This window comes from Eretmochelys imbricata, chromosome 6, assembly GCF_965152235.1.
Source record: "Eretmochelys imbricata isolate rEreImb1 chromosome 6, rEreImb1.hap1, whole genome shotgun sequence".
NCBI lineage: Eukaryota > Metazoa > Chordata > Testudines > Cheloniidae > Eretmochelys > Eretmochelys imbricata.
This window is the reverse complement of record NC_135577.1, coordinates 53,477,446-53,505,056: the sequence shown is the minus strand read 5'-3', so window position 1 is coordinate 53,505,056 and position 27,611 is coordinate 53,477,446.

Here is a 27,611-nt window from a genome sequence, read left to right as displayed (position 1 = left end):
TTGTGCACACCCTGAAAGTAAGAAGGTTTGGTAAAAAGTGTAAGTTTCCTTAAAACATGCACATTTGGTTAGATTACAAGAGAAAGCACCTTCCCACTTAAAGGGCTATTAGTAGAACTCTGATATAACATAGGCAATATCTGTTGCTAAGATGTGGGATAAGATAGAAAGGATCAGTTGTAATGGGATTTATCTTGTAATATCAAGATTAATTAAAGGTGATTTAAATACATGGAAGATATATGTGGTTTGCTAATAATAGCAGTGATACTAACTATGGAGTTGTTTTTTCATGGCATCAGGATTGATTTTTTAAAAAATGTTTAATTCTATTCTTGAAAATTGGGATGAGGATGATTTATATTATAGATTCACAGTTAATGAACCTAATGAGGTATAACCTGGTATAGGATTTCTTCCTTTTGACATGAATAATTTCATATGAAATGTTAAAGCATATAAATGACAGATGTTTGGAGGTAACTGTTAAATTGTTTAATTTCATGTTGGAATAAATGTTGAATCCTTTTGAAAGAATGCAGCAGAGAATGTACGTCTATTGCCAAATCTTTGATCTTTCCAACACTTTTTATCCCTCAAGCTAATTACAAAGGAGGACAAAATGTTCATTGTGAACAATTTGTCCAAGAGATGCAGCCCTTTTTTTCTGATTATGAATTACCAGTGAATAGACTTTGATTTCCACAAATTTATCTGCTATTCAGAATTGTTCAATGAACACTTTATACAAGTGAATTACAGTAAAGGCTGTTCACAAGCTATTCATTTAGGGTGAAATTCACCTTTGTGCAGAGAGGCAGCACAAGCCTATGTATGTCTTAAGTTCCATTTGGGCCTTTAGTAAAACCTAAGTGAAGCATGGACCTTGTGCTGGCCCTCTGTACAGGGATGAAGTTCATCCTTAGAAAATATTGGACTATTTGCTACTCATTATTTTATGGTTAATGATTGGTCACCAAGTCCCATTATATTGTTTCTACTCCTTGTTTGGATGACAGAGACCTTTATAAACAGGAGAAGGTTCACAGATAGACTCTTGAACCGAAGAAGTATGTCATTTATTCACTGCTTCAGTTGAATGATCAGTCCTCTGAAAGAGAGTACAGGTTAAATGTAAGCACACACCCACATTCAAGTGCTCCCCTTAAGTACATTGTTACAAAGTTATTCATTATATATTGTATAAACACTTTTTCTGCCTAACACTAAGATTAATTTGCTGACTCCGTTGTTCCCCTGACTGGACTGCTGACCAAGATGTTCACCTGGTGGAACTGCTGACCCAGTTGTTCACCTGATCAGGTTTTCACCTGGCTGTTCTTCCTACCTGATAGACAAGGAGGCATCTTTTCACATGTCCCAACACCTAAAATATATATTCTACATATCACATCCTACAGAAGGAAAACCAAGGTTTGCTTCACAAACACGTTTACAAGAGTAAGTATTCATGAGAGTTTTGCATTGTGTGAATAAAATATCATCCCTAGGAACTGAAAGTCTTTTTGTTCTGAGACTGTTAAGTTGTCAGTGTAATATGAATGGGCGGTCTTAGCATCTATACACAAAATGCACCAGCAGCATAGCTGGAACTAGTGGCTCCCTTATTGATACTTTCATAGATTGACAAGACTGTGGAAGCTGAGCTTAACTGTGATCCATATGAAGGGTCCATCCAAAACAGACCTGGAAGACTTGGGCAGGCCAGAAAGGGAAAACAAATACAGCTGTTGCCCATGCTGTACTTCTATCAATCTGGCACTTTTCAAAATCACCAAATTCATTTTGGGGAAAAAATAAGTTTCTCCATTGCTAAATGTTCTGCAACAGGTGAGCTGCCTAAAGCATACTCATGATTACTTACCACCCTGGCATCAATGTGAATTAGAAGTGCCCAGGTATCCAGATGGCACTATCACCCTCTGTGACTGCTATACCCCTTAAGTCTCATCTCAGCAAAGAAGAAAAGAAAGTGTGTTGAGGGGGAGGATTTTTGACTACACTCTGTCCCAAAATTTCAGAGAAAACTACGCTTCTACAGAGAGAGATGTATGTATAGTCCCCTGCAGGAAAATATGGTAGTGTTCTTGCTTCATGCTACATGTAAACACATGCAGAAACTGATAATATCTTTTAATCATGAAAAAGTATTAACTAGATTCAGTGGGCTTGTTTCTCATTTATACTAAGGCTACTTCACACGCATTTTCAGGCCCCTTAACACTGCCAGAGCAATGTAAAAATGAGAATCAGGTTCAGTAAATTTTCAAAAAATGAGAATCAGGTTCAGTATATCAATACAAAAATCAGAAGAACAAATCTATACTGACATACTTCTTTCAGTTTAATGTGATAAGTACTATATATTGAACACAATATTTGGCCATAAAATAGGGCATTTAAGCAGACTTTTTATATATTATGCCCTTTGGATTGCCAAACAATGTCCATTTAGTTAAGGCAGGATTATGCAACCTAAAACACTTTTGCACTTTTGCAATTAGTGGACACACCCACTCCTGCTATCTGCCCAGGCTTGGGAACAGCTGAAGAAGAGGTTGTTCCACTTAAAAAACCCATCCCAAGCTTTTCAGTGAACCCAGTGCATATCAGGACAGGACTTAGCCAGGAAAGGAGTTTTGGGGTCAGATCCTTAGCTAATAGAAATCAGTATAGCTCTCTTCAAGCTATCGGCTTCTACCAGCTGAGGATCTGGTCCTTGGAGTTTAATGAGGTTAGTGTGGATAATCACATGGGGGCAAATCTAGTCCTTTCTCCATGGCTATGCAGGGCCCTTGTGCTGTGGATGAAATATGGTTCCGCTTTGCAAGGGTTTTCTGGATGGGGTGGGCAACATTTGGCTCTGCTCCGCAAAAGCCCCCTGTGATACCTCGGGGGAATAAACTTCTGTGAGGATCCTTCTGTCCCTATAAGTGCCCTGTGAGCTCTGCAGCTGCTCCATAGCCTGCGGGGAAAGATTTTTTTTTCACTAGCCCATTGTACATCTCCCCAGTGTCCAGTCTGACTTCTCAGGCTGAGGGCTGTATTCTGGATTTGGTCCATGGTTCTATCACTCAGCCAGTATAGTTCACAGTCATGTACATTATTATCAAGTCTCTTAGTGTATGTCTACACTGCAAAAAAACAAAACAAAAAAACAAACAAACAAACAAACAAAAAAAAACCTTCAGCTGTGAGTCTGAATCTGTGTCCAGTCTGACTTCTCAGGCTGAGGGCTGTATTCTGGATTTGGTCCATGGTTCTATCACTCAGCCAGTATAGTTCACAGTCATGTACATTATTATCAAGTCTCTTAGTGTATGTCTACACTGCAAAAAAAAACAAAAACAAAAACAAACAAACAAACAAAAAAACCCTTCAGCTGTGAGTCTGAATCTGCATCTACAGACTTGATCTCATAAAGCTTAAGCCTGGGTTCTGAAGTCTATTCTTCTACCCGGTCTGCAGAGCCCAAGCTCACAACTCCACGTGGCTATTTTTAGTGCCATAGCACAAGTTCTTGATCCTGGTTCAGTAGACCATGGCTCTGAGCCTTTCTGCCATGTTTTTTGGTTTGGGGTTTTTTTTGTTTGTTTATTTGCAGTGTAGACATACAAAGTATTTGCAGTACTTGAAATGCAACAAGAACCTCACTGTGCTTCAGCCATTTCTACTTCCTGCCCCGTTAGGCTTTCTGCACAGGGGCTGTGAGGAGGGAGATGTAGGGAACCAGTAATACCAACTCTATGCCACACTGAGGGTATCCCCAACCAAGGAGTTAGACAGTCTCCTAAGTAGCACAAAAGTAACAGAACAAGCCAATAAATCTGGTCCAAAGGTTTTCCAGGGCTCAGAAATACTTTTTATTATTTTATTTTATTTTATTTTATTTTAGTAAGACAGTTACCCCTGAGCTTAGGGTCCAGCTGCAGATCTAAACTTTGAGCCTCCGACCATTGCTTTTAAATACAAACATATAGTATATTTCTCTGGGGTAGATGTTGATGGCAACACTAGACTATTCTGTGTGACCCTCCAGGGGTTCCTTCCAAAGATGGCTTTAACAACCAGAATGGTTATCTTTTCCCTTTCTACCTTGGTTTCTCTAGATTTATCTGTTGTCAGTGGCATGTGTTGTGTCAATGAGTTTTCCAGTTTGCCACTGTTTATGCAACACTCATATCTGGTCTATTGCATTGTAGGTGCTTAGATCTCATGGTGACAGCTGCTAGATAAGAAGACCAGAAGACAGCACCCTCTTGTTTCTTGATGCCCCATGCAAATCCCATTTAATGAGACTTCACCTCAACTATATGAATTTAATCTATTGCAAGTACTCTTCATGTTTCAATGAGTGACAGAAATATGAAAAATAAAAAAATATATTAGTGAGATATTAGTTATTAAAATATATATAACATTGCTTATGTTTGTGGAAAATGTTTATTCATATGGGTATAAACTATATTTCTCACAGTATGAAATTGTGATCAGTCAAGATTGAGAGAACACATCTTGTTATTACTTGATGGAAAAAGTTCACATACATCTATTGTATGTACAGTATTTACATTTTTTTGAAGCAAAAATTAGACATGATATATTTTACTGCTCATTGGAAACTTGTATCTCCTGAAATATATTGTATAATTCTATATTTTAAAGTGAACTAAGAAGTCAAAATTTAAATTGGTAGTTTTACAGTACCTTGAAATAATAATCTCTTGAGTATGTCTAGATTTGAGGCTTGAGTGGATATGGTATTTAAGGAGAAAAGCACAAGTCATTTTTTATAGTGGTTCCATATTTCCAGGGCTTGCAAAATTGTCTTCTGTGACACTGGATTATTATTGTCTGCAGCTGCAAATGTTTTATGCAACTTTAATGCAACGCCCAAGGCCTGAGAAGCAGAAATTGCAACAACCTGAGAATGTGTATAATCACTGTCCAGAGTGAGATACTACAGTAAGACGGGTGAAATTGAGAATCTGATACCAAAACGTATAGAGCATCTTCAATTCACATTGAAGTGTGTTGTTAAAGTTCAGGAAACTTTTATTTCCATTATTTTTCATTCTTTACTTCTTGGTTACAGCTGAGTTCAGTAGTGAAACTGATGAGCTACAATGAAGGCGGCTTTGATGGCAGTCATATTAGACATTAGTCATACAGAAACTCTCAAAAAAGAGCCCAGTTTCACTTTACTGCTGACAGTGAGAGCTCAGGTTGTGGAATTCTCTAGGGAAGTGATGGAATCCTGTCACCTGAGACTCTTAAAACTAGACAGGACAAAACATTAGAAAATGTTTTGTAGGATTGAAAAATGGACTAAATGATCGAATATGTCTTTTTTCTATCTAGATTTCCAGAAATCAGTTTGGGTGCAGAGAGAAGTTTTCATAAGGATTAAAACTTTTGAATGCTTATCCATCCCCAACATCTAAATCTTTTGAATATAGCTCATCAAAACGCAGAAATTCCTTTTGTGGAAAATTCCAACTTTTTCAAATTTGTTGTCAGACTGCATCAAAACAAAAAAAAAACAAAAAAGTCAAAATTCCAGCGAAACAAAATTTAAAAAAAAAAATCAAATAATCAAAATGTTTCATTTCAATTTTTTTTTATTTTATATTGTAATTTATAATCTAAAATAACATAAATTTCCAAATATAAAGCCATTCTAAGATGAAAAATCAAAATGTTCCATTTCCAAAAATGATAAAACAGTGAAGTCCTGGTCCATCATTGGGCCTTCCTGGCACTACAATCATACAAATAAGAAATGATAATTATTATAATGCATCATTTTGTTTATTTTTCTCCAGCACAAAATTTTGCCAAATCAACATGTTCCTGCAGAATGTTTTGATTTAATCAAAATATCATTTTCTGATGGAGAAATGTTTGCTTGGAAAATATTTGACCATCACTACTTTTCAAATGAACCTAAGCTGAACCTGTTCAGCCTTCCTCTACTGTGTGCACTAGCCAGCTGCCACTTCTTTGACCCAGTCTACACTAGAAAATTAGGTCGGTTTAGCTATGTTGGTCAGGAGTATGAGCAATCCACACCCGTGAGCCGCATTGTTAAGCCAACAATAGTACGCATGTAGACAGCACTAGGGCAATGGAAGAATTCTTCTGTCAACCTAACTACTACCTCTAAGGGAGGTGGATTACCTATGCCAATAGAATAACCCCTCCTGTTGGCATAGGTGGTGGGGCATAGCTACAGGGGCACTTCTGCACCATTGCATTTTAAATGTAGACATATCCCCATTTGTCTGAGGAAGTCAGTGTATCTAGGCTAAGGACAGCATTATCAAGTGCTATATGTTGCCAATTGCACCTATACAAACTGATGGCTTAGTTTTCATCAGTCCTTGACACAGCTTTGTGTATATATTTAAAACCTCTTTTTCTTCTTCAGTAACTTTCTGTATAAGGTTTACAAATGTAAAACTTTCCATTTATTGCTTGCTCCTTCACTGGCAGGCTTTGGCCTGTGGGTGGTTTCTTAAGTGCTTCACTGCTTTTCAAAATGACTGTGGTTTAGTCTTACTATGGCAAGGGAATCTATAGAGAATAATAATGAATTCTTTTCTGCATTAAGCAAAGGACTGAAACATGTTGATAACATACATTACAAGTATTCAGCATTTATAATGAAAGAGTTTAGGATGAATAACACATGCAGTGAGACAACAATGCTAATTCTGCTCTTGATTTTCTGAAAGACTGATTTGAATACATGAGGCAACAGCTGCCTGGTCAAATACCTTCAAAAATCAGGCTAGTATTATTAATCAGAGCTTTCAATGAAGTGCATCATATTATAGCACCATGAAGCTGTCACCATTCCCCAATGTATTACTCTAAATGCTGTTCAGACGTGACTTGGGCCTGTGAAATTCTTCAGTTTCTTGCAGTAAAGAAAATGAAACCCAGGTGGGCTGTGTGAACGAGCTGGCAACTCTTTAAATCAGCTAGGCATGAACGACTTATAAGACCGGACATTCCTCCAGTTGCTGCCACAATTAAAAACAAAAGTTTTTGTTACAACGAGACATCCACATAATTTCTGGCTGTCAAGAAACTGACATATTTTGACAATTAAACTAAAATATATGCTTACAAGAAAAAAATAAGAAAACTGAAACTTCTCTTGTCAAAAAACTGTTTTTCTCCTCAAAATGTACTATATCAAAAAACAGGCTGTACTGTGATAACTTTAATAGAAAGTATTAGACTTGCTCAGAATGTAACAGCAATGATATTGTCTCTCCCCAAGGTACATAAAGCTGTGAAGGGACGGAAATACTCACCATCTGCTTTTTGCATATGCTTTGTTTAGTATGTTGATTGGTGATGAGAAAATCTCAGAAGGTTCCAGTGCCTTATTTTCATTTGTATTAACTATCCTAGGGTCATTGGAGGGACGTGAGCACTGGTATCACCAGCATATGGCATTTTCATATTTAAATATATGAAGAAATTTTTCATCAGGTGAGAAGGTCATTAAGATTGGAAATGCATTGCACCACAGTGAGGAAGGGACAAGGAGGGTTGCAAAAATCTTATGTATTCACCTCAGTAGAGTTACTTGGGATGTTCATGGGCATATGGGAAATTTCTAGATCCTATGCTGGGTCTTCTCTCTGATTATTGCCCTGAAGTATGGTTCTGGGTGGAAAAACATAGCACTACATTGTTGAAAGCTCCATCTTTTATTAAGCCAGCCCATCTCTTGGGATTTTCATGGTGAGATTTAAAATCTTATCGTACTTAAAAAAATAAAATAAAATAAAATAATTTAAAAACTAAAAAACAGGAATAGTCCTAGTGCCCTGGACAACATTCACTTTCTCAGGGAAACAGGGTGTATTATCAAAGGATGTGCTCATACCATTGTAACATACAAAGTGGCTGCTTTGTTCACCTACATAGTCCCTGCATGGACCATTTTCTAATTTACAAATTTGTGAAGTGTCCTGGAAAACCTAGGCCTTAAAAAGCATTGCAGCAAAATAAAATTCCATTCCATTCTGGTGTTCATTGTTTGTGTGAGAGAAATGGTACTGCTACTATCCAAGCTATGACACACCATTCTAAATTAAAACACTGCAGATACCTCCTTTCGTGTTGTGAAGTCTGAGGTATCTCATCTGCATTGTTGTGCCCTCTGCTCAGCACTGATTGATTTGTAATCCAAAAGCTGGTGTCAGGACTCAAACAACAACATTAGTAAATTACTTCAGAGTCTAATAAGCCAGCGTGAATTTACCTGCATTATAGCAATCAGTAACCATGAATGTTAATAACCTAAACCTCAATGAATTTTGTTGTTGTCATAAATATAAAGGGAAGGGTAAACCCCTTTAAAATCCCTCCTGGCCAGAGGAAAAATCCTCTCACCTGTAAAGGGTTAAGAAGCTAAAGGTAACCTCGCTGGCACCTGACCAAAATGACCAATGAGGAGACAAGATACTTTCAAAAGCTGGGAGGAGGGAGAGAAACAAAGGGGTCTGTGTCTGTCTGTATGCTGCTTGTGCTGGGGATAGACCAGGAATGGAGTCTTAGAACTTTAGTAAGTAATCTAGCTAGGTATGTGTTAGATTATGAACTCTTTAAATGGCTGAGAAAAGAACTGTGCTGAATAGAATGACTATTCCTGTCTGTATGTCTTTTTTGTAACTTAAGGTTTTGCCTAGAGGGATTCTCTATGTTTTGAATCTAATTACCCTGTAAGGTATCTACCATCCTGATTTTACAGAGGTGATTTCTTTACTTCTATTAAAAGTCTTCTTGTAAGAAAACTGAATGCTTTTTCATTGTTCTCAGATCCAAGGGTTTGGGTCTGTGGTCACCTATGCAAATTGGTGAGGATTTTTACCAAACTTTCCCCAGAAAGTGGGGTGCAAGGGTTGGGAGGATTTTTGGGGGGAAAGACGTGTCCAAACTACATTTCCCAGTAAACCCAGTTAGAGTTTGGTGGTGGTAGTGGAGATCCAGGGACAAAGGATAAGATTAATTTGTACCTTGGGGAAGTTTTAACCTAAGCTGGTGAAAGTAAGCTTAGGAGGTTTTCATGCAGGTCCCCACATCTATACTCTAGAGTTCAGACTGGGGAAGGAACCTTGACATGGTGGCAGAGTGATGGGATTAACCTGAAATCATTTTGAGATCAATTTGAGATTTTTTGAACAAGAAATACAGATTTTAAAAAGGATTTTTTTTTCCTTTGGGGCTGCTGGAAAGGAGGTCCAACTGAAAGCAGCTAGTTTTTTCTCTGCTTTGGGGCCAGAGCAGAGACAAAAGGGGATTATCTTTGTGAATTTCAGGTTTTCTTTGCCTGGAGGCAGGGTACTTAACTCCTGCAGGGAAATTCACAGTCTTCCAAACCAGAGGTTTTTTTCCCTTAAAGTAAACGGGAGGGGGGGTGTACTACCCATTTGCCTGGAGACAAAAGTGACAAGGCTTTTTTTTTTTTTTTTAGGATTCTGATTTTTTTTTGTTTTGTTTTGTTTTTTGTTTTTTGTTGTTTTACAAGGAGCACAGGTTTGAAAAGGAATTTTTTTCCTTTGGGCTGCTAGTAAGCAGGTTTCCAAGTAGTTGAAGATTTTTTGCTTTGATTTGGGGCCAGAGCAGAGACAAAGGGAATTGTCTTTTTCTGTAGGCTGACAATCACTATCAGAGAATAGGTATCCTATTCCAGCACAGCAAAATTTTAAAGCCAAGTTTTGTTTATTTTATTTCTAACCCTCGGGTGTAAAGTTAGTTAAAAACAGAGAGGTTAGGATGACCAAATCCACGGCACAACAAAAGATTGAATTAGCCAGATTTCAGGCTGAGGAAAAACAAAAGGAACTTGAAAGACGGATAGAACTCCTGCGGTTGGAAAAGGAGGTACAGGAGGCTGCCCACAAGAGGGAAATGGAGGCAAGGAAGCAAGTGGAGGAGGAGAAGGAAAAAGAGGAAGCATGAACTGGAGATGGAGAAGGTAAAGGCTCGGCAGAATATACCAACAAACCCTAGCAATCCTTCTCCAGGTACCACTTCCCATCCCAGAAATTTCCTCACCTACAAGGCAGGTGATGATACGGAGGCCTTCTTAGAAAATTTCGAAAGGGCCTGCCTTGGGTACAGCATCTCTACCGACAAATACATGGTAGAGCTGAGGCCGCAGCTCAGTGGACCCTTAGCTGAGGTGGCAGCTGAAATGCCTAAAGAACACATGAACAAGTATGAACTGTTTAAATCCAAGGCGAGAGTCAGAATGGGGATAACACCCGAGCAGTCTCGTCAGAGGTTCAGAGCCCTAAGGTGGAAACCAGACATGTCATTTACCCGACATGCCTACCACATTGTGAAACATTGGGATGCCTGGATATCAGGAGCAAGTGTTGAATCTCCAGTAAATTTGCCCTTCCTAATGCAAATGGAACAATTCTTAGAGGGTGTTCCTGAGGAAATAGAAAGATACATCCTAGATGGGAAGCCCAAAACTGTAATCGAGGCAGGAGAGATTGGAGCCAGATGAGTGGAGGTGGCAGAGAAGAAGAAAACTGGTTGCAGTTGGAGCGGACAACCCCAGAGCACACCCTACTACCAGGGGCCACCCAAAGCCCCACCTACCTCCCAAAGAACCCTCCAGACACCTTATCGTCACACCACCCCGTTCTCCAGCAACCCACCTTGCCCCAGTGACCCGTCAGCTGGACGATGTTTTAAATGTAACGAGCTGGGGCATGTAAAGGCCAACTGCCCCAAGAACCCCAACAGATTAGAGTTCATTGCACCGGAATCACACTAGAGGTCCGCAGGCCCAGATACTTCCCAGATACCCTTGGAGCGGAGGGAAACTGTGAGTGTGGGTGGGAAGAAGGTCACCACGTAGAGGGACACCGGAGTACAAGTGTCAGCTATCCATGCTTCCTTAGTGGACCCCAATTTAATCAACCCAGAGATCCAAGTGACAATTCAACCCTTCAAGTCCAACTCTTTCAATTTGCCTACAGCCAAGTTGCCTGTCCAGTACCAGGGCTGGTCAGGAACGTGGACTTTTGCAGTCTATGATGATTATCCCATTCCCATGCTGTTGGGGGAAGACTTGGTCAATCATGTGAAGCGGGCCAAGAGGGTGGGAATGGTCACCTCAGCCAGGCTAAACAAGCCGTGAGGCCTAGCTCTGTTCCGGAAACTTCTATCAGGACCCAGTCAGAGGTGATGGACCCAGACCCCAGACCAATGTCTGCAACAGCAGTAGTGGATCCAGTCCCAGAGACTCAGACGGAACCAGTCCCAGAACCGGAACCAGCGGAACAACCAACACCAGACCCATTGCCAGCACTGAATCCAGTACTTGCAACCTCAACACCAGAGGGCCCCACCGAATCTGAACTGGCAGCAGCCCATAACCCTACACAAGAGGCTCAGCCGGAGCCTGAACCCCAACATAGTGTCCCAGCGGAGAGCAGTTCACAGTCAACGGAAACAGCCCCATCCCCTACATCGCTTCCAGAGGGACCAAGCATAGGTCCACAGTCCAATGAGGAACTGATGTCTCCAGCATCCAGCAACAGTTCCAGACCGAACAGGAAGCAGATGAAAGCCTCCAGAGAGCTTGGACGGCGGCACAGAGCAACCCACCACCTCTCAGCTCTTCTAATTGATCCAGGTTTGTTGTAGAAAGAGGACTTTTATACAAGGAAACTCTTTCTGGTGGACACCAGGAAGACTGGCATCCTCAGAGACAGTTGGTAGTTCCAACTAAATACCGGGCCAAGCTCTTGAGCTTAGCCCATGATCACCCTAGTGGCCATGCTGGGGTGAACAGGACCAAAGACCGTTTGGGGGGATCATTCCACTGGGAGGGAATGGGCAAGGATGTTTCTACCTATGTCCGGTCTTGTGAAGTATACCAAAGAGTGGGAAAACCCCAAGACCAGGTCAAAGCCCCTCTCCAGCCACTCCCCATCATTGACATTCCATTTCAGCGAGTAGCTGTGGATATTCTGGGTCCTTTTCCGAAAAAGACACCCAGAGGAAAGCAGTACATACTGACTTTCATGGATTTTGCCACCCGATGGCCGGAAGCAGTAGCTCTAAGCAACACCAGGGCTAAAAGTGTGTGCTAGGCACTAGCAGACATTTTTGCCAGGGTAGGTTGGCCCTCCGACATCCTCACAGATGCAGGGACTAATTTCCTGGCAGGAACTATGAAAAACCTTTGGGAAGCTCATGGGGTAAATCACTTGCTTGCCACTCCTTACCACCATCAAACAAATGGCATAGTGGAGAAGTTTAATGGAACTTTGGGGGCCATGATATGTAAATTCGTAAATGAGCACTCCAATGATTGGGACCTAGTGTTGTAGCAGTTGCTCTTTGCCTACAGAGCTGTACCACATCCCAGTTTAGGGTTTTCCCCATTTGAACTTGTATATGGCTGTGAGGTCAAGGGGCCATTACAGTTGGTGAAGCAGCAATGGGAGGGATTTACACCTTCTCCAGGAACTAACATTCTGGACTTTGTAACCAACCTATTAAACACCCTCTGAACCTCTTTAGCCCTTGCTAAAGAAAACTTACAGGATGCTCAAAAAGAGCAAAAAGCCTGGTATGATTAACATGCCAGAGAGCATTCCTTCAACGTAGGGGACCAGGTCATGGTCTTAAAGGTGCTCCAGGCCCATAAAATGGAAGCACTGTGGGAAGGGCCATTCACAGTCCAGGAGCGCCTGGTAGCTGTTAATTATCTCATAGCATCCCCCACCTCCAACCGAAAGCCTAAGGTGTACCATATTAATTCTCTAAAGCCCTTTTATTCCAGAGAATTAAAGGTTTGTCAGTTTACAGCCCAGGGAGGAGAGGACACTGAGTGGCCTGCAGGTGTCTACTACGAAGGGAAAAGTGCTGGTGGTGTGGAAGAGGTGAACCTCTCCATGACTCTTGGGCATATGCAGGGACAGCAGATCAATGAGCTGTGCACTAGGTACGCGCCAACATTCTCAGCTACCTCAGGACTGACTGAACGGGCATACCACTCCATTGACTCAGGTAATGCTCTCCCAATTAGGGTCCAACCTTACCGGGTGTCTCCTCAAGCTAAAACTGCTATAGAACGGGAGATCCAGGATATGTTACAGATGGGTGTAATCCGCCCCTCTGGAAGTGCATGGGCATCTCCAGTGGTTCTAGTTCCCAAACCAGATGGGGTAATACGTTTTTGTGTGGACTACCATAAGCTAAATGCTGTAACTCGCCCAGACAACTATCCAATGCCACGCACAGATGAACTATTAGAGAAACTGGGATGGGCCCAGTTCATCTCTACCTTGGACTTAACCAAGGGGTACTGGCAGGTACCACTAGATGAATCTGCCAAGGAAAGGTCAGCCTTCACCACACATCTCGGGCTGTATGAATTTAATGTACTCCCTTTCGGGCTGCAAAATGCACTCGCCACCTTCCAAAGACTTGTAGATGGTCTCCTAGCGGGATTAGGAGAATATGCAGTTGCCTGCCTTGATGATGTGGCCATATTTTCAGATTCCTGGGCAGAACACCTGGAACATCTACAGAAAGTCCTTGAGCGCATAAGGGAGGCAGGACTAACTGTTAAGGCTAAGAAGTGTCAAACAGGCCTAAACAGAGTGACTTACCTTGGACACCAGGTGGGTCAAGGAACTATCAGCCCTCTATAGGCCAAAGTGGATGCTATCCAAAAGTGGCCTGTCCCAAAGTCAAAAACAGGTTCAATCCTTCTTAGGCTTGGCCGGTTATTACAGACGATTTGTACCACAATACAGCCAAATTGCCGCCCTACTGACAGACCTAACCAAAAAGAAACAGCCAAATGCCATTCAGTGGACCGGAAAGTGTCAGAAGGCCTTTAACAAGCTTAAAGCGACACTCATGTCTGACCCTGTACTAAGGGCCCCAGACTTTGACAAACCATTCCTACTAACCACAGATGCGTCCGAGCGTGGTGTGGGAGCAGTTTTAATGCAGAAAGTATCTGATCAAGAATTCCACCCTGTAGTGTTTCTCAGCAAAAAACTGTCTGAGAGGGAAAGCAACTGGTCAGTCAGTGAAAAAGAATGTTACGCCATTGTCTACGCCCTGGAAAAGCTACGCCCATATGTTTGGGGACGGCATTTCCACCTGCAAACCGACCATGCTGCACTACAGTGGCTTCATACCACCATGGGAAATAACAAAAAACTTATTCGGTGGAGTTAAGCTCTCCAAGATTTTGATTTCGACATCCAACACATCTCAGGAGCTTCTAACAAAGTGGCTGATGCACTCTCCCGTGAAAGTTTCCCAGAATCAACTGGTTAAAATCGTCCTTGAGATGTGGAAAATATTGTTAGTCTTTATGTACTTGGTAGTATATTTAGAGGTGCATGTGTCTTATTAACTCTGTTTTTCCTAGAGCTCCAGGAAGAAATCCCAGCCAGCGTTTCACCCTAGCTGAGATTTGGGGGGGCGTGTCATAAATATAAAGGGAAGGGTAAACCCCTTTAAAATCCCTCCTGGCCAGAGGAAAAATCCTCTCACCTGTAAAGGGTTAAGAAGCTAAAGGTAACCTCGCTGGCACCTGACCAAAATGACCAATGAGGAGACAAGATACTTTCAAAAGCTGGGAGGAGGGAGAGAAACAAAGGGGTCTGTGTCTGTCTGTATGCTGCTTGTGCTGGGGATAGACCAGGAATGGAGTCTTAGAACTTTAGTAAGTAATCTAGCTAGGTATGTGTTAGATTATGAACTCTTTAAATGGCTGAGAAAAGAACTGTGCTGAATAGAATGACTATTCCTGTCTGTATGTCTTTTTTGTAACTTAAGGTTTTGCCTAGAGGGATTCTCTATGTTTTGAATCTAATTACCCTGTAAGGTATCTACCATCCTGATTTTACAGAGGTGATTTCTTTACTTCTATTAAAAGTCTTCTTGTAAGAAAACTGAATGCTTTTTCATTGTTCTCAGATCCAAGGGTTTGGGTCTGTGGTCACCTATGCAAATTGGTGAGGATTTTTACCAAACTTTCCCCAGAAAGTGGGGTGCAAGGGTTGGGAGGATTTTTGGGGGGAAAGACGTGTCCAAACTACATTTCCCAGTAAACCCAGTTAGAGTTTGGTGGTGGTAGTGGAGATCCAGGGACAAAGGATAAGATTAATTTGTACCTTGGGGAAGTTTTAACCTAAGCTGGTGAAAGTAAGCTTAGGAGGTTTTCGTGCAGGTCCCCACATCTGTACTCTAGAGTTCAGAGTGGGGGAGGAACCTTGACAGTTGTATACTAATGAATTTATTTATAGTGTTGTTAAAAAATTGGAATGTTCCTAATATGGGCTTCATGTTAGGCTGTGGGATTGCACTCTGTTCATGTAGAGACCTATCCGACAGCCCTTACACATGTGACTAGTTCCACTGAGGTAAGTGGGACTAGTCCTGTCAGTAAGAGCTGCAACATCAGTTCCATAATCCTGATCAACTTCGTGTGAATTTTCTGTCTCAGGATAGTATGATAATATATCTCAAATACTTCGTCATTGGGACTGCTGTGTTTCCTGTGTTGGTAACAGACACAAAAGTTTGCATTTCCTTTTAAAAGCAGGAAATCCAACCTCACAGACTCGGACTAGCAAAGGCAAGACTAAGTATGCAATAGACAGTGGAGAGCACAAACATAGCTCATCAGTTGAGGATAGCTTGTTGGAGTCTATTAACTCCTGTAAATAAACTGGTTTTAGTGCTGAGACAGTGACATCTGTTAAAGATGAAATAATTCTGTTCTTATGCTTTACATTTATATGAACATTAAATAAATATGCAACTGTCAATTGTGAAAATAACAAAACAAGTAAAGTCTTGGCAAGCTAGGTTAGTAAGTGACTGTAGGTGAAATAGACCACTGAGAGAAGAATGATTTTGTTCTAGTGTCACTGTATGCTTCATTTCACATGGAATATTATTTTTTTAAAAAACAAACTGATTATTCTGCTATGACAAGTCAGATGTGCATTTAAAGCACATTAAAAAGCACCAAGCACCACTCTAAGGATAAAATGTGTTAAGAAGCTTTACTTTTTGGTTCCTTAAATTATTGAATAATCTCATTCTGAGATAAAACTATTAATCAAACTCTGAGTCAGCAATTCCTCCATACTGCAAACTCCACAAGGACAACTCCATGACAGCCTCAAGGTCAGCAAACTTGATTGTCTCTTCATCAGTCCATTCACTGCAACTCAGAAATGTCAATCTTCCCAAAGACACATTTAAGACGTATCCCCGCACACTCACTGACTGCTTTTAATGTTCACAACATCTGTTGTCAACAATGAAAAATAAACGGAAATGAGTTTTGATTTGCATCCTTTTATAATAAGCCATTCCAAGCACGTTTTGTCTCTCCTCTCTATGCTGACGGCATTGGCATTTGGACCTTTATTTGTTGTTTCTTTTTGTTCAACAAACCTGATTGTTCTCCTCCTTCCTACCCTTCTCTTTATCAGTTAGGTCCCCTAAAATCTCTGAAAGTGATGTCTAAACACAACTTGTTAAAGATAACAAACTGTGTGGTATCACTTGAGGATACGGCAATGAGGTTTGCAAAAAGGATGCTTCAGGTAACTGTCTAGGGTAATAAACCTCAGCCTAAGTCATCTTTCTGAATTAGACACAGTTAAAGATGAGATAAGTGACTCTCCAGTAGTATCAATTTCAGACTAGCAAAGTGGAAGACTGAGGAACATGTGGTGTAGTGCACTAGGAATCAGGCTTTCTTACAGCTGTGGGTCTGTAAAATAGAGATAATAATACATATCATACATGCAAGTCTTAATTCATGTTTGTAAAATGCTATGAAATTATTACTATTTATTATTTGTATTGAGGTAGCACAAGATCAGGGTTCTATCATGCTAGGTGCTGTGCATACATAACAAAAAAACAGTCCCTGCTGGGGAGAGCTTCCAAACGTAATTGTAAGACAAGATAAAACACGTGGATACAACACACAGACGGGGAAGGGAATACAAGGTAACAATGAGACAACAGTGGTCAACATGAAAAGCAAAGGACACACCACCACCATTGTCAAGGTTTCAGAGGCATTGAGGTAGAGGAGAGATTTCAGGAGGGAATTTAAAGACAATGAGGTGGCTTTGCGGTGTTTCCCAGGAGCTCCTCCCAAGCGCAAGGGGTGATATGGAAGAAAGCACAAATGTGCCTGTTTGACATTGTAGCAAATTTATGAAGGCCAGCATCACTGGCAGAATGGTGGTGGGAGTTGAGGTCTTTGATTAAATCCCTTGATGACCTGTGCTAGAGAAGTATAAAGTGCTATTGTAAAGGTATAGGAACCTAGGTTGCTTGAATTCTGGCAAATTATTCTGAGGCTATGTCTACACTACCACTTATGTCAGCAAAACGTATGTCACTCAGGGGTGTGAAAAAACACACCCCTGAGTGACAAAAGTTACACCGATATAAGTGCTGGTGTGGACAGTGCTATGTCGGTGGGAAAGCTTCTCCTGCCAGCATAGCAACCGCTGCTTGTTGCAGGTAGTTTAATTATGTCGAGAGCTCTCTCTTGTCAGTATAGAGCAGTTACATGGGAGATCTTACAGGGGCGCAGCTGCATCAGTATAGCTGGGCCACTGTAAGCTCGCTAGTGTAGACATGGCCTAAGTCTGACCCAGAAAAAAGAGTCCATAATTTCTAAATTACATCAGCAGCTTGCTATTATTGGGACCCATGTTAATTAAAAAAAAACCTATATATGAATACCTCTTATACTCCTTGGGTGAAATTCTGGCTCCACTGATAGCAAAACTCCCATTGACTTCCCTGGGACCAGAATTTTGCCCCATTTTATTTGTACTTCAGTTATGTTTTCATTTTGTGTGTACTGATATATTTTAATACTTGCATCTCTATGCTACTACCTAAAAATCATTTCATATTTTTAAGGACTAGAGCTTCTGCTGCATTCCAAATTAAAATACCAGGGGAAGAATATGTTTCTTTCTTGTAGTTTGTAAAACTAAATGTAGAGAGATCAAAGAAAAAACAGTAGTTCACATGTATTTCAAAATTTAGAGGAAATACTACGTGAAAGGATTAGAATTGAGATCATTACGGAAAACTTATGCAAGGGAATGTGTGTGTGTGTGTGTGTGTGTATTTATTATTAAAAATGGAAGCCAGATCAAGACATCTTGTCTCTGAAAGGAATTTGAATAATACAATATGTTCCTCAAATTCTTGGGAAGCTAGAGAGTGGCAGTTATCACTGATGTAGCATTTGTCAGAATGCGCACAAGGCTTTCCTATTGTCACTTGGTTAGCATCATTTGTCCTTTCAGCTGCAGAGTATGCACTGCTATTCATATCTTTTCAGGTTCCTTTGGCACATCTGTAATTATAATCCTTATTAGGGTTGGTAATGAGCTTGAATCTCACTAATGACTTTGAAATGATCTGCCTAAGCTCCCAGCCCCCTCTCATCAGTTGCTAGATTTGGAAAGCTAACCCTCTCCCTTCTTCACTGCACCACATGTCTGTACCAGAAGACAGCAAAGGGAGGTTGTGGGGAGATATGTGTGTTGATGTGTGTTGAATTTAATTCCGTTGTCAATGGTGACAAAGAATTTTTGTTACTATGACACCAAGGTACCGAGTACTGAATCATTTAGTATAGATCACTCTAAAGAAGGGCTGGCATTCAAATACTAGATCCAACCAGCAAACCAAAGAGACCCACCAGGTGCTTATTGCCTAATCCCAGTGCCTGTATTAATGTGGAAAACAGAGATGTAAGGCCAAATAAAGCTCCTTAGAAGGGGAGCTTTGCTGGATTGGGGAAAAATATAGCACCCTACATGGGGTCCTGGAGAAATGATATCTGTAAGATCCAGATGCTAGAAAGATGTCTCCAGGGGAACTGCAGGGTGCGTACTCACCGGTGGCCCTTCAGACATCTCTTCTAAAGAAGAGTGTTAGAGTGCTACAGTGGGGCCTTACCCCCATCCTAGCATACCTATCTATAACTCTGGCCAGAGCTCTGCCTGGTCTTCACCTTGGGCTCTTGTACACAAGCAACCAAATGCTGGCTGCTTCTTGTTCCAAAACTAAGCTTTGCACCTTCATCTTTTGAAGAACCAGAACCACAGACAAAGGAAGGAAAAGACATATTTAAGAACTTTTTATTTTATGCATAATCCTTGGGGTTTGGTGCTCTGGGAAGGCACAGAGGCAGTTAAATGGCAGAATTTCTCCATTTGTTTCTACTCATAGGGCGAAAATCAGCCCTGGTATAAAGAGATTAAATGCTCTGTTTTGAAATTGCACCTGCTTTGTATTAAAGGCTGTATTTAATTAACAGTTCTTTGCTTACCTGCCTCTCTGGGCTAATGTGATGCTTAGTTAATAAATATTTTAAAGCACTTTGATAGCTTTGGATCGAGTGCAAAGTATTATTTAAAAGTATAGGTACTTAAACTTTCACATTTACAATGGGCAGGATCAAAATGTATGAGATGTGCTAAACCCTCATTCTTCAGTGCATAAACCAACTGTCAGTTTCCTGGGGATAGGAAAAAATTTCCCTCATGGGCAGGTAAAATACTACATTATGAGGGTATTTACACCTCCATTGAAACTAATGATTCTGGCAGGTGTCAAAGACAAGATACCAGACCAGATGTACTAATGTGTTATGGAAATTCCTGCATTCCTATTTTTTATTATTCTAGCCCTGATAGCCAGTACAGAAATAGGCCTTTAAATAAAAAGTGTTTATTGTTGTTACTGATTTTGATAGACAATCATTCTCACATCCTCTCCACTGTCTTATTGCCTGCTATTTTCAGAAGGAATGCTGAGCACAGTGTATGACTATATCAGCTTCTTTCTTCCCCAGTAGTGTTTGGTGAATAAGTATGGCAGCATCAGAGGTAATCCCCACAGATGAGCTACCTTTCCTGATTCTCTTGCATTGAATTAATTTTGAACACTATTTTAAATATTTTATAAAAATGGCTGACTCTCACTTTATGCTGTATCTGTTTTTATCAATTTTAATGAGAGGATTATAATTTTAATTTAATTTTCAGATCAGGAAATGCAAGACCATCCTGATAAATGACTCTTCAGTTTCTTTATTGGATTCAGAACTGAAAATCAAACTATTAGGAATGCAATCTGAACCACGCTAGCTTTAGGAAATGTAGATAGTGTCATTCCTCTAGCATCTTTCATCTCACAATCTCAAATAGCTTTATACACATTCATTTGACATCACAACTTCCTATGAGGTGGAATAAATATTACTGCTTCCATTTTGCAGCTGTGGAAACTGAGGCATAGAGCAGTTTAATTGACTTGCCAAAGGTGAGAAAGCAGTTAAGAGGCAAAGCAAAGCACAGAAGCTAAATCTCCTGATTATTAGAAACAATAAACACTTCAGAGAATTCAGAGAGGAAAAATGGGGTTAATTTCTTAGTGAGTTAGTATATTAATATTTCATACATTACATATCCTGAGTGAAAATATTAGAGATGGACTCACTCCACTAAGTTCAGAACTGGATCTTGCCAAACGTTATGCAAATTTAAGGCTGTTCAGCGCTGGGTATTTATTTCAGCTCATGACAGAGATGGGGCTCAGCCGCAAATTACAAACAAAGAATTGGATTTCAATCCAGACTTCTGGGAAGTTTGGATCTGGAGTTTTGGTTGAGAGCCGTCTCTAGAAAATTCATTGTTACATTTAGAATAGTCCTTTCCATGACCTAGTGAACCTTACCAAAAAACATGACTCTATTTGGCACAATCTACAGATTTTGCTTCACCAAGACAAAGGAATGGAATGGTCAAGGTCAGCCTTAGGAAGCGTTTATTATAATCCTCATATTTGGTACAAACAGACAAAGGCCTAAGCCCAGATCTTCAAAGGTATTTAGGTGCCTATCTCCCATTGAAATAAATCTGCAATAAATCTCCCTAAATACCTTTTGAGGATCTGGGCCCTAGTGTGGATTTAAACTATATTGGGCCAGGATCTATGAAAAATATAGAGCCCAATAGTGTCATGGCAAATCACAAATCTTGGAAACCCAGCAGAATATTGTGCATATCCCAGCTGAATAGGAGACATATGACTCCTGACTGCTGCTTGCAGTTCCCCACTTCCTTCAGGTCACATCATCACCTGAGAGGTTGACAACACCATACAACCAGCTTACCTCCTATGCTGTCAGGCAACTATCAGCCATTCACTGTGTTGTCTGCTGCTAAGTGCTGTAATAGGACCCTCTCTGACTTAATCCCTCCCCCCCTGGCTTTTATCATGATATCATTTTTTCTATCTAGAAAACTCCAGGCATGCCTATGGTGTGGTAGAAATATAATTCCATCATCATAATCATCATCCTTGTGCATCTTTCAGTACTAGCCATTTCAATATCTACAGTGATGGTGCTTCGGCCACTTCCATTCCTCTATCCAACTGCATTTATGCTTGAGAACTGCCTCCTGCTACCTAGCCTGATACCCATGGGCTTGAGCCAAAGCCCACGAAAGTCAATAGGGGGTTTGGGATCAAGTCCTATATGTGAAGGGAAATAGGAGAGGGAGAAAGGCCCTGCCCTTGCATCATGTCCACAAAAATATACTGGCTAAATGCCTCTTTATTTTTAATCATCACATTCACATTTTTTCTACAACTTTCTCAAAAGCACCTGCTTCCCATCCCACCCTGAGGAAAGCAAAAGGTATGAGACATGTACTGCAGGTGGATAAATGCAGCATCAACCACAGAGAAGCTTCACTCTGCTCTTCATGTCTGCTGCAGAATAAAAGTGGGCGCTGCAGACGGGCTAAGGAGAGAAATGTAACAGCTGATGGCTGTGGAAGAATGAAACGAGAAGCTGATTGAGATTACACGTTCCTGCAGCTGGTGCAGCAATTAGGTTATGCTGGTGGCTCTTTTTAATGGAGGTGGAAAATGCTGCATGAACTACAGCTGCTGTTTCATCGGGTGCCATTGCAGTTTCGTGTGTACTGCTGCCATAAATGTAATAGCCACCCTGCCAAGGAGGCTTCCATGACTTCTGAAGCTCCTCTTATCTTTGTTGCTACTTCTGTCTTCCCCTATGTTCCCCAATTCTGTGTCTGTGACTGCAGTGCTTGCTTCATTTTCATTTATATGCTGCAGGTACCATAAGTGCAGTATTTGCTGTCTTGATTGCAGCGCCTGATGTTGCCTCTGTAGCTTCCAGCCCTGCCATACCCAACTATGCCCCTATTATTTCTATTTTGCAACGTTTCCCAGAGCTTACTTTGCTGTTTCATCTCTTAAACAGAAGGAAGTCTTTGGGGTGTACTGCTTTGTTATACCATGAGAAAGGAGGATTCTTCTTTCCTTAGCTTGTGTTTTCCCATACTGTGCATCTCCTTTGCACTTACTGAACATCTTGATGTTGTACAACTTACATCTGCAGTCTCTACACTTCATCCTCTTTTATATATGTGGTCAGATCTAAGACACTAACTGCTTTAACTGGGAATACGATATTATTCACTCTCTATTGCTAATTTGACTTTAATTTCCAATGAAGTCTTGAATAATAAACCTTTGACACATTCTATTTCTTTTCCAAATTGCCAATACTCAAACATCCCCTGGCTACAGTTTTAGGGGAAAAAAATACATCATGCTTTTAAATATCTTGGCAGACAACGAAGATGTCAAAATCATATCAGTCATACTGTGTCATACAGTGCTTGAAACTATCCTTCATAATGGGTGACTATCGGGCCAAAGGAGGGGCTCGGATATACTCAATGAAGCCACACCGGGTGTATAAGTATAGCCGGTTTTATTGCCAAAGTATAATAAGCTTCCTAGCCTTCACGCGTTACTAAATATGTGCTTTCCAGCAACCAAGCAAGAATCAATGCTTATGCTCCTTCTGCTACAGACAGTCCTGGACCCTCCAGCCTTGTTCTTGAGAGCTCATAGCAGGCACTGCTCCAGCATGGGGAATTTCTGGGCACCCACAAGGCCAAGGTCTGCAGGTTAGACTGTTCGTCTAAAGCAATTCTCATAGCCCTTTTTATCATCATCTCTTTCTCAGGAGGCGTATACATCCACAAGCAGGCTCTGGCAGGAAACATTCTTGCTTTCTATTCCCACACTTAACACTCTTGGGCCCTGCTTATCTCTTCACTTGTTTATCCAGTTGGAGTGGTTGCAAGCCAGCCCGGCTTGTGGTCAAAGCCAGTTCACTACAAGCTCCACCTGAACCGTTCTGTAACAACAGGCCAAGGTAACTTGCGGTCAGCCCCAACAGTGACATAACTATGATGAACTGATTGAAGTAAAATTTTTTTCCCTGAAAATGGCTCATTGAAACTAACGGCCATACCAGTGCAGCTGCGGTGCTGTAGCACTTTAGTGAAGACACTACTATGACTACAGAAGAGTTTCTCCCATCAGCATAGTTAATCCATCTCTGGAAGAGGTGGCAGCTATGTCATCAGCAGACATCCTCCCATCAACATAGCGCTATCTACACCTGGAGTTAGGTCATTATAACTATGTTGCTCAGGGATGTGGATTTTTCACATTCTTGAGTGATGTAATTATACTGATGTAAGTTTGTAGTGTACACCTGGTCTCAGTCATGCCTTGTCCACATCCTGCACCCTGGACCAATAAGAATTGTCCAGTGTTTCCATATATACTACAGTTCTTTTTCTGATACAGTTTGAAATGGTTTGAGGAGCAGAATATCTGCCATTTCCTCAGTGAAACTCTTAGGAAATGTTTTTCTGATCCACTTTAAACTTACTCTGCCCGGCTTCTTCATTGCTTCTAATTATTATGGCTAGGATCATCCAAGACAATGCCTCTCCTCCCTTGGTTCTTAATCTTTCAAATACTTGCACTTAAAATAATCAAGTATTTTGGTTTCTGACAAAGATGGACTCTGGAAGAAGTCAGGCAGAGTACACAGGGAGAGGGGTTTCAGAGGTGTAAAGCTCCTACAAAGCCTAGTCTCCTAGGGGCTCCCACAGCAGCCATCACTGCACCAAAACATGAGTGACACTGGCTAGGCAACTGAGGTCAGAGTATACAGGGACTATGCCGATTAGTTCATCTCCTGGGAAGACTCCACTGGCAGGAATCCTTTGAAAATCCAATCACCACACATTTATTGAATGTGACTATATCTATTGGAATTGGCTGTGACATGCAAACTCTACTACCACACATCCAAGAAACAGGTGGGCCAGGCCATCTTGGAGGTAACATTTTCTGAGATACGAAACAGAGACATATTCTTACAATGGGCGTTGAGTATGTGTAAGGATTGGGCCCAAGAAACCAGAACTGGATGCAGAGGCTATAAGAGTTACAAAAAAGGACAAGTCATGTTGGGTGAGACAACAGGAGACACATTAAATGAACCTGTTTTTCAAAAAAGTGCTGGGTGTCCGCTTTCTAACAATCAGACTCTTTGAAGGGTCTCGAGTTGGACACTCAAAAAATTGAGATACTCAGTACCCCTGGTGTGACCCTGTTTAAAAATAGCCAGAGCTTCGCGAACCAGCTGAGCGGCGGGGGACAGCAGAGCAGCTCACAGCAGGAGTTTGCCTGGGACTGGTAAGTATCCGAGTGCGTGTTTGTTTGCTTGCTGAGGAAGTATCCGAGCGTGTGTTTGCTGGGAGGGCAGTGTGAGAGCCTGAGTGAGTGTCTGATTGGCTGCTAGCCTGCAGGGGGCGGGCATTAGGGTGTCTGTTTGTTTGCGTCAAGGAAGCCTGGCTGTTTAAAAATAGCCAGAGCTTCGCGAACCAGCTGAGCGGCGGGGGACAGCAGAGCAGCTCACAGCAGGAGGTTGCCTGGGAGTTTGCCTGGAGTGAGCCCAGTGAGGCTTACGTCTTGCAAACTGCTCTGAGGAAGCTCGTAGTAGGAAGGTGGTATGGAAGAGGGGGGGTTCAGCTGTTGTGACCTGCACTGGATGTGCCATGTTTGTCTTTCTTCCACAGGACAGAAGCGACTTTGTCTGTACAAAGTGCAAGCTGGTCTCCATATTGGAAGAGAAGATTGAAGGTCTGGAGCAACAGATAACGACCCTGCGTTGCATACGAGAAACTGAGGATTTTCTGGACAAAACTCAGGATAGGCTTCTAGGGGCACAAAGCTCTAAAGATATAGAGCAGGTTACACAGAGGAGCCAAGAGGCCAGTGAAGAAGCTTGGCAACATGTGACCTCCAAAAGAGGTAAGCGGAATGTCCGGGTTCCAGTAACACAGACACAGGTAACTAACCGCTTTCATGTTCTCTCCGCAGGTACCGTTGCGGAGAGTGGACCAGATGATATGTCTGGGGCAAGAAAGCAGAAGGAGACTCCGCTGGTTGGAAGGCATGAGATGTGATGTCCTGAGGTTGGGGGTTCCACGACCACCACTCCCAAGAGGAGAAGGCGGGTGGTGGTGGTCGGGGACTCTCTCCTCCGGGGGACTGAGTCATCTATCTGCCGCCCTGACCGGGAAAACCGAGAAGTCTGCTGCTTGCCGGGGGCTAAGATTCGCGATGTGACGGAGAGACTGCCGAGACTCATCAAGCCCTCGGATCGCTACCCCTTCCTGCTTCTCCACGTGGGCACCAATGATACTGCCAAGAATGACCTTGAGCGGATCACTGCGGACTACGTGGCTCTGGGAAGAAGGATAAAGGAGTTGGAGGCGCAAGTGGTGTTCTCGTCCATCCTCCCCGTGGAAGGAAAAGGCCTGGGTAGGGACCGTCGAATCGTTGAAGTCAACGAATGGCTACGCAGGTGGTGTCGGAGAGAAGGCTTTGGATTCTTTGACCATGGGATGGTGTTCCATGAAGGAGGAGTGCTGGGCAGAGACGGGCTCCATCTTACGAAGAGAGGGAAGAGCATCTTTGCCAGCAGGCTGGCTAACCTAGTGAGGAGGGCTTTAAACTAGGTTCACCAGGGGAAGGAGACCAAAGCCCTGAGGTAAGTGGGAAAGCGGGATACCGGGAGGAAGCACAGGCAGAAATGTCTGTGAGGGGAGGGCTCCTGCCTCATACTGGGAATGAGGGGCGATCAACAGGTTATCTCAAGTGCTTATATACGAATGCACAAAGCCTTGGAAACAAGCAGGGAGAACTGGAGGTCCTGGTGATGTCAAGGAACTATGATGTGATTGGAATCACAGAGACTTGGTGGGATAACTCACATGACTGGAGTACTGTCATGGATGGTTATAAACTGTTCAGGAAGGACAGGCAGGGCAGAAAAGGTGGGGGAGTAGCACTGTATGTAAGGGAGCAATATGACTGCTCAGAGCTCCGGTACGAAACTGTAGAAAAACCTGAGTGTCTCTGGATTAAGTTTAGAAGTGTGTGCAACAAGAGTGATGTAGTGGTGGGAGTCTGCTATAGACCACCGGACCAGGGGGATGAGGTAGATGAGGCTTTCTTCCGGCAGCTCATGGAAGCTACTAGATCGCATGCCCTGATTCTCATGGGTGACTTTAATTTTCCTGATATCTGCTGGGAGAGCAATACTGCGGTGCATAGACAATCCAGGAAGTTTTTGGAAAGCGTAGGGGACAATTTCCTGGCGCAAGTGCTAGAGGAGCCAACTAGGGGGGGTGCTTTTCTTGACCTGCTGCTCACAAACCGGGTAGAATTAGTGGGGGAAGCAAAAGTGGATGGGAATCTGGGAGGCAGTGACCATGAGTTGGTTGAGTTCAGGATCCTGACGCAGGGAAGAAAGGTAAGCAGCAGGATATGGACCCTGGACTTCAGGAAAGCAGACTTCGACTCCCTCAGGGAACGGATGGCCAGGATCCCCTGGGGGACTAACTTGAAGGGGAAAGGAGTCCAGGAGAGCTGGCTGTATTTCAAGGAATCCCTGTTGAGGTTACAGGGACAAACCATCCCGATGAGTCGAAAGAATAGTAAATATGGCAGGCGACCGGCTTGGCTTAATGGTGAAATCCTAGCGGATCTTAAACATAAAAAAGAAGCTTACAAGAAGTGGAAGGTTGGACATATGACCAGGGAAGAGTATAAAAATATTGCTCGGGCATGTAGGAATGAAATCAGGAGGGCCAAATCGCACCTGGAGCTGCAGCTAGCGAGAGATGTCAAGAGTAACAAGAAGGGTTTTTTCAGGTATGTTGGCAACAAGAAGAAAGCCAAGGAAAGTGTGGGCCCCTTACTGAATGAGGGAGGCAACCTAGTGACAGAGGATGTGGAAAAAGCTAATGTACTCAATGCTTTTTTTGCCTCTGTTTTCACTAACAAGGTCAGCTCCCAGACTGCTGCGCTGGGCATCACAAAATGGGGAAGAGATGGCCAGCCCTCTGTGGAGATAGAGGTGGTTAGGGACTATTTAGAAAAGCTGGACGTGCACAAGTCCATGGGGCCGGACGAGTTGCATCCGAGAGTGCTGAAGGAATTGGCGGCTGTGATTGCAGAGCCATTGGCCATTATCTTTGAAAACTCGTGGCGAACCGGGGAAGTCCCGGATGACTGGAAAAAGGCTAATGTAGTGCCAA